Here is a 9,415-nt window from a genome sequence, read left to right as displayed (position 1 = left end):
TCAGTGGTCACTCGGGGAGTGTGCTCAAGGAGTCACATGGTCAGATGGATCGCATCAATTTACCAAACCACAACAACAAAAGACGACCCCCCCCCCCCTTCTTTTGGGCTTTCTCACGGCGCTTGGTGTGTTACCATACGAATAAAGTGCAGCTAAATATGCTGGCGTTCTTGTTTGGTTCTAAACTAGATAAATGAAACATGGTGTGTGCCCGGTGTGGCTCGGCTGAGCGCAGACGTGCTACATGGGCCCACGTGTGGACTTACATCGCCACCCACTGGATGATTAACACCAAGTTTTATAAAAGCCAGGCAGTGCTTTTGCACAATTATTTCCAGTACTTCATCATTTCTGCTGTCCCAGATTTACACATTTCCTCCTGTTTTGTTCAATTTCTCTATTCTAATACTCCTCTAATTATAAGGACTGTCAGAAAAGTGAGCGAATGACTGACAAGAGAAGAGGAGAGCAAAGCCTAGCAGCCAAGAACTCGCTGTCAGTTCGGGTTTGGAAGGTTTTACCATGTGATAAGTGATAAGGGCTCTGAAGGTGATGCGAGATGCTGTGTGAGTGATGCAATGTTGATCTCGGTGGGGTTGCGAGTCGGAGCTGCGCTGCCACAAAGTGACATCATCAGACAGGGTTTGGATCACAGACTCCTCTGGGGCTCATCCACGTCACTCTGCCAAATCTCGACTGACACAGCTATTAGAGTCACACAAACACACATACATACACACACACATGCACAAGCAATCATATAAAAGAACACAAATTTTCACACAGAATTAAGGACACTGTCGGCTTACAGATCATTGAACGGGGTCTTTAAATAGTTAGCATATATCACTTGATGATAAAGGAAGTATAAGTCAAACACTATTGTCATAGAGAATCGACACAGTATACAGTAATTTTCTTTGTTCTTGTGTATCTTTCATCTAAGAGTGCATCTCGATCAGTTCTTCTACTCAGTAATTGGGGCACTGATCAGGGAGTCTGACATTTTGAATGCTGTCTCAATTACAAAGTAGTTCCTGTGCACTGGAACATTCATTCCCACGATGCACTTTAAAGACCAGGGAGCATCAATGCTCAAACTAGAAAATTATATCAGCCTCAAGCCTTTCACCTCTCTCACAGCCACATTTACGTTACTTATAAATGTAAATAGCCTGTTATCAATATTTTAATTGACATTGTACAATATATATTTATGTTTTAGTGTAATATTATTTATTTTATTAATAAAGTGTAATATTTGTGCATTTATATATTTGTTTGGTCAAAGTAAATCTTTATTCTGTTAAATGACCCAGTTTGTGACACATAAACGAAAGGAACATGCATGTGATTTAAAAAGAAAAACATAAAAAAATGTGTTTCCAAAGCTTTGACAGGTACTGTTGAATGATTTTTAAGTGTTTAATGATACAAAATATCCACTATTCAGCACTTGAAGTACCATGAAAGAAGCACATGTGATTAAGATAACATGTAAATACTAAACATTGCATCTTTACATTAAGTAACGAGGAACGTGAGTGAATATCATGTTGCCAGATATTGTCTCATCATATAGAGTGAGCTAGGACTCTTACAAACACCCCAACTTGTGTCTGCCATGAATTATAGGAAAATATAGGAAACCACAGTAGGACGCTTGGAGAAGTTACTTTTTAGAAACAGAAACACTACATGGGCTCCATGAAACATTTCCCAGGGATTTTTTGTTGTTGTTGTTGTTTGTATGTATTTATTATTTTCTAATAAAACCTACTAGATTTATAATTGAGTCTTTATATTTTGATCAGTACTTTGAATTAGATGACATTCATATCGAAAACTTGAAACAAAAAAAGGTTAAAAATAATGTTGATTTTCAATAATAAAGTTGCATGTAATGTGTTCAGTCAGTGGAAATCTATATCGCTGTAATAATTATACAGAATGTTGGATTACATTCATTAAAAAAAAAAAAAACAGTGTTGGGGCCTGGAAAAGGGTCACAGGCTGTAAACAGTTTGACCACATTTATTCTAAAACCTTAAAAAAACTAATTTAAGCACGATCTGTCAGCAAAAATTTGTCTGAAGATAATTATAATAAATTTTGGAAAAAGAAATGCTGATTATTAAAGATAGTTTTGATGGAGATAGTGTTTTTTTTTTCCCCACAGATAGTTTCTGTCTAAAGCAGAAATATTCAAATGAAGTGTTAGCACTTGAATGACTTACAGTAAATGACTAAATGCACACTACATTCAAGTAAAGTCATGTCAAGTCACTTTTAATGTAATTTTAGCCATATACAGGTGGTACTGTACACAGTGACAAAGAAACAACCTTTTTCTAAGACCAAGGTCTCCAAAAAAACATATACTGGATGGCACAGAACTAACCATGACACACCGATCTATTCACAAGACTACATAAAGTGCGCATATGCAAATGTGTGCAAACGACATTTAGTGCATACAGAACAACAATGTAAAATGAAACAACCAAGTGATCACCAACCAGTACACAGAGCTAAATGTTTTGTAATTAATGTAAGTCTATAAAAGAATAAAACTATCTAATAATTCACCATTTTAAAAACAAGCATTAATACAGTTCAGTCTCTTTTTATCTTATATTGCAATCCATACAAACATAACTAAGCCCAAGTATTGTAGTGCAAGCCAAACATAACTGTACTTCAGATCACCACATTGGGTTCAGTATAAACAATAGTAAAAAGAAAAAGAAAAAAGTGTAGTAGAATGGATGGGGTTGTGTGCATGTAAAGTATAGTGTAGAAGATTGGAAAGGGTTGTGAAGATATAAGAGTATAGTGTAGTAGATAGGGTTGTGTAGATGTAAGAGTATAGTGTAGTGGAATGGATGGGGTTGTGTAGATGTAAGAGCATAATGTAGTAGATTATGTAGTAGATTTAAGAGTATATTGTAGTAGAATGGATGGGGTTGTGTAGATGTAAGAGTATAGTGTAGTGGAATGAATGGGGTTGTGTAGATGTAAGAGCATAATGTAGTAGATTATGTAGTAGATTTAAGAGTATAGTGTAGTAGAATGGATGGGGTTGTGTAGATGTAAGAGTATAGTGTAGTAGAATGGATGGGGTTGTGTAGATGTAAGAGCATAATGTAGTAGATTATGTAGTAGATTTAAGAGTATATTGTAGTAGAATGGATGGGGTTGTGTAGATGTAAGAGTATAGTGTAGTGGAATGAATGGGGTTGTGTACATGTAAAGTATAGTGTAGAAGATTGGAAAGGGTTGTGAAGATATAAGAGTATAGTGTAGTAGATAGGGTTGTGTAGATGTAAGAGTATAGTGTAGTGGAATGAATGGGGTTGTGTAGATGTAAGAGCATAATGTAGTAGATTATGTAGTAGATTTAAGAGTATAGTGTAGTAGAATGGATGGGGTTGTGTAGATGTAAGAGTATAGTGTAGTGGAATGAATGGGGTTGTGTAGATGTAAGAGCATAATGTAGTAGATTATGTAGTAGATTTAAGAGTATAGTGTAGTAGAATGGATGGGGTTGTGTAGATGTAAGAGTATAGTGTAGTAGAATGAATGGGGTTGTGTAGGTGTAAGAGCATAATGTAGTAAATTATGTAGTAGATTTAAGAGTATAGTGTAGTAGAATGGATGGGGTTGTGTAGATGTAAGAGTATAGTGTAGTGGAATGAATGGGGTTGTGTACATGTAAAGTATAGTGTAGAAGATTGGAAAGGGTTGTGAAGATATAAGAGTATAGTGTAGTAGATAGGGTTGTGTAGATGTAAGAGTATAGTGTAGTGGAATGGATGGGGTTGTGTATATGTAAGAGCATAATGTAGTAGATTATGTAGTAGATTTAAGAGTATAGTGTAGTAGAATGGATGGGGTTGTGTAGATGTAAGAGTATAGTGTAGTGGAATGAATGGGGTTGTGTAGATGTAAGAGCATAATGTAGTAGATTATGTAGTAGATTTAAGAGTATAGTGTAGTAGAATGGATGGGGTTGTGTAGATGTAAGAGTATAGTGTAGTAGAATGAATGGGGTTGTGTAGGTGTAAGAGCATAATGTAGTAAATTATGTAGTAGATTTAAGAGTATAGTGTAGTAGAATGGATGGGGTTGTGTAGATGTAAGAGTATAGTGTAGTGGAATGAATGGGGTTGTGTACATGTAAAGTATAGTGTAGAAGATTGGAAAGGGTTGTGAAGATATAAGAGTATAGTGTAGTAGATAGGGTTGTGTAGATGTAAGAGTATAGTGTAGTGGAATGGATGGGGTTGTGTATATGTAAGAGCATAATGTAGTAGATTATGTAGTAGATTTAAGAGTATAGTGTAGTGGAATGGATGGGGTTGTGTAGATGTAAGAGTATAGTGTAGTGGAATGAATGGGGTTGTGTAGATGTAAGAGCATAATGTAGTAGATTATGTAGTAGATTTAAGAGTATAGTGTAGTAGAATGGATGGGGTTGTGTAGATGTAAGAGTATAGTGTAGTAGAATGAATGGGGTTGTGTAGGTGTAAGAGCATAATGTAGTAGATTATGTAGTAGATTTAAGAGTATAGTGTAGTAGAATGGATGGGGTTGTGTAGATGTAAGAGTATAGTGTAGTAGAATGAATGGGGTTGTGTAGGTGTAAGAGCATAATGTAGTAAATTATGTAGTAGATTTAAGAGTATAGTGTAGTAGAATGGATAGGATTGTGTAGATGTAAGAGTATAATGTAGTAGAATGGATGGGGTTGTGTAGATGTGAGAGTATAGTGTAGTAGATTGAATGGGATTTTGCAGATGTGAAAGTAAAGTGTAGTAGAGTGGATGGGATTATGCAGATTTAAAAGTATAGTGTAGTAGAATGGATGGGATTGTGTAGATTTAAGAGTATAGTTTAGTAAATTGGATGGGGTTGTGTAGATGTAAAAGTATAATGTAGTAGTTTGGATGGGGTTGTGTAGATTTAAGAGTATAGTGTAGTAGAATGGATGGGGTTGTGCAGATGTAAGAGTATAGTGTAGTGAAATGGATAGGTTGTGTAGATGTAAGAGTATAGTGTAGTAGAATGGATAGGGTTGTGCAGATGTAAGAGTATAGTGTAGTGGAATGAATGGGGTCATGTGGATTTAGAAGTATTGTTTAGTAGAATGAATGCAGTCATGTTGATTTCAAAGTAGGTGAAAATGGAAAGTATCCGTGAACTGGCATTAAGCCGATGTAAGCTTGCTCTACAAAAAAAAGGATAAGTTGTACAAATAATTGTCTTGTGTATGTCTTGTGCTTAATTAGGTTATTGGGCATTTGATCATTTTATCAATTCCTTGAATTATACAACTCAATTGGTTGTACTACAGATAAAATACATGTTTCAGTGTGTTGTATGCTGATGCTGGGTAAAGAAGCCTGTTTACACTGAACTGTGGTGGCATTAATAGACTGTACTTGAAGGAAATGAATCTGGCTTAAAGGAATTCCTTACATTCATTGATGTTTTGAAATGGAAACACATGCAAATTCGGATCTAAGTGTGCCGGAAAATCAGGTGCAGGTGGACATTTTTGCTATCAAAAGAGCACTTCAGCTTAACCTGGAGGAGAAAACATTAGCAAAATAAAATCAGTGCTAAAATATGAAATTTTTAATAAATATGCAATAATGTCTGTTTGTATTTATAAACAAGAACATGGTTATGTCTTTTCTTTTCTTGTTTTTCTGAACAAAATAATTTTTTACATTTTACCGCAAACTATAATTTTGCTTTGTTAATGCTAAAGATCGCAGCATGGCAGATCCAAAAAGAAAATGGAGACATTGAAAATAAAATAATACACAATGCATTTTAATTTCACATATCGGTGAATAAAAAAAAAAAAATTATAATAATAATACAAAAAAAAAAGAATGAGCTTTTGTCAACCCAGCTGACTTCACTCTATCACTCCCTAAACCAAGACATCATAAGCGGAAAAAAGAAGAAAGGAAAACATGAAGAAGGGGAAAGAAAAAAATCCTAAAATAATAACTTAAACTGAAGTATTACTTTAATACATCAATAGAAATAACCTAATTCCAACATTTTCAAAGGAACAAGCTGCTTTGCTCCAGGCTAGAGCATAATGTGAGTGAAAGCATATCTCGTGGCACTCTGAATTAGAGGGGAGAGCCGGTGTGCCGTTGAGTGAGAGGCAGCCGGGGTAATAGGAAGTGTGGATATTAGAGTTAATAAAATCACACGGAAGAAGACAGATATGCAACTTGACCAAGTACCGCAATGGGGAGGGGAGGTGGGGGGGCGGGGGGAGACATTACATTAGGCCACAGCACTCCGACAAGGGGGTGAACCCCTAATAGCGAAGCCCTCACTGCCTAGATGAAATAAATAATGCACATCAAACACTGTGTATTTATTTTGCGTGTTTGGGGTCAGATAGGCTGCGCTGCCCCTAATATCGAATGCCTCCCTCCCTTTTTTTTCCGCTCCTCATTATTTGGAGGCATACATCAGGTTATGGCTTCATTCTATCCCAGTCATTTTGTGCTCATTTTGCTTTGAGCCATTAAAGAGAAGAAGCTTGTCATTCAGAAAACACAATCGTTACCTTTGGTTTTAAATCAGAACGGTGCTCGACAGCGTGTCACGCAGCAAATATACAGTGGAATCAGACAAGAAAATGCCACAGCCTGGAGACATTTAAAAAATTGCTGGTTGGGGAGGGGAACGGCTTCTTGATAGCTGATCTGAGCCATGCCGTACGCAAGCTGTGGCAGCGAAATAAGACGTTTGTGATTCATGCCAGAATGTTCTTAATGCATCAAAGATATGAAAGACTTCGACAAGAGCCTCAATGGCTCACCACAGAGAGCACAGAAACCGAACACAAAAACAAGGTGGATTGTTTTTTGTTTTGTTTTTTTGCTCATTCTCCCCTCCCATCCCTTAGACGACGATCTTTACGCCAGTGCATTCGCGTCCATAAACAGTTTATGATGAACTGCCTTTGTACTTAATTAAAACAATAAATCCAAACTGTGCATTAGGGATGTTAGCGGCCTCTCCCTTCGCCTCCTCCCCTCTCTCGACCTCCGCTCGGGCCATGCTGAGAGACCGGACCTTCATCGCGTGGCACACAGAAATGACGGCACCAATGTGCTCTTATTACTCCCCTCTCTTTCACTCGCACCCAAATTGCACAAATCACACACCGAGATAATTTCATTCATATTTCACTCGCGGCACAGGAGGGCCAGTGACACAGGCCTAATCACATCCACCAGTCCTGAGGGGTTGCACTGTAGCTCAGAGATAGAGCTCTAATTTCCTTGTGTATGCTATGACTGTAACTGATGTTACAGTGGCTTTACTCTTGTCTCATTTTGTTCAGGTTAACATAGAGCATATGAACAATTTTCAAAGGAAACTGTGTAATACAATGGTTGCATGACTATTTGTTTTCACTAGTTAATGAGTAAGATAAAGAATAAAGGTAGGTGACAAGTAAAGATCTTGTCATGCAAATTACAGTTCTGGTTAAGTTGGTAGTTTAGTGGTTGAAGCTTGGTCATGTGTCCCAATAATTTTGTCCATAGAATTAATTTAAATAGCACAGGATTTTGATACTTTCTTCCTGTCATGCATTTTTTATATTTTGTTCTGTCTTGGCTCAATCCTCAACCTAAGATTTTCCACTCAGCATAAGCGTAAGCCTTGTCCATGTTTTAATTCCAGTAAATTTATAATTAACGGACTTCGGTTCAGATTACGGATTTGAGAAACTTTTTCACTGTAGCGTTTTGTGCTGCAGTGCTTTCGGAAAATTCAACTCGACAATGCTTCTCAAGCACGTTTCAAAACGTGTTTACGATGACAACAAAAACTTAACGACTGAAAAACATGCAAGGAGGTCCCGTTTCCTAAATGAGTCCAACATTTGCTTCAAGGTACTCTGTCCACAGACACAACATCCTATGTCTTTAAGTCCCTGTATTCTTTTCAGAGGAAGACAGATGTTTCCACCGGAAATCAGCATGGTTTGTCGTTCACCACACCTATACACATTTACGGCCTACACGTGTAAACGGTGGAAGCGCAGTTTACTGCTTTGATAACCCATAGTTTGACAAGCTTTATGTTCTGTACACTATATACGTAGGTCAGGTTTTCTTTTACTGAAGCATGTGTTCAAAAGACCCTCAAATAAATTCGATCTGAAAAATTTACATAAGATTTTGCAAAAACTTAAGTACTAAGTACTAGTCATTAAAGTGTTTGTGGGTGGACACCAAATACTAAGAAACACTTTTCACTCAAGTTATTGCCAATAATAGAATTTGTAATATATTATCTTATCTTGTCTTATATAATCCTATCTTATATATAGTTTTAAATATTGTCACATACATTACCATACACAGCACAGCGTGCAATAAAAGCTTTGAATGCAAAATCATAAAATGAAACATAAAAACAGTAAAAATAAAAAGCTGAAGAAAAAAATGTATATACAGTAAAATAGTAGTATAAACACTAGTGCTTTCAGACTATTTGACTTTTATATTTACAACATTTGGAAGACATCCTTATCCATTACAATTACAACTGAGCAATTAAGGGTTAAGGGTCTTATTCTGCTTCGTCCAGCAGAGGCAGATTGGTTTGAGGGGTTTTTAAATCTTGACCTTCTGGTCCAAAGTCTAATACCTTAACAACTGGATACCTTTCCATTTTAAGTGTCTAGATAATTGACAAAACCCTGAGTACTCTATACATAGTAGCCACTGAAACATTGCTGTGATACAGTATAAGAGGAATAAAACACTGTGCATCACACCGCACAACCTCATAATTGATCATTCACCTACGACCACTATGTTACATAAATTGCAAGAAAAAGAGGGAAAACATTTAAAGAATAAACTAAATACACAAAAGAATACATATTTTTATTTTTTTATTTTTTTAAGGGTGTTATGGGTGCTTTCAACAGACTTTAGGCTGATATTATCCCAAGCCCGAAATCTAGTGAACCAGTGTTTATTTATCAATTGACAGCGACTCAGAGCACTTTTGTTTGTTGCTATGGATAATGGTGTCTGCTAAATACCAAATGCAAGTGTAAAAATAGAATATATTATATTATAGTGGAATAAAAGCTCATTTACAATAGAATAGAAGTAAAACTAATACAATTATACACGATAATGTATATCTAATAGAACACAATACTGTAATGAAGTTATACTTCAAGCTCACTGACAAATTAATAAAATTCTTTGGTTGAATTCGCATTAATTTTGTTCAATAATTAAATATTTATTAGAAGCCTGTATGAAAGAAAGTGTATCGAGCATGCCAATGATTTTCTGAAGTATGTTTGTAAAAGAAAAAAAAACTGGCTTGGCATAATTAGAATTTG

Source organism: Silurus aristotelis (assembly GCF_946808225.1).
Source record: "Silurus aristotelis genome assembly, chromosome: 9".
Classification (NCBI taxonomy): domain Eukaryota; kingdom Metazoa; phylum Chordata; class Actinopteri; order Siluriformes; family Siluridae; genus Silurus; species Silurus aristotelis.
This window is presented reverse-complemented; position numbering follows the sequence as displayed.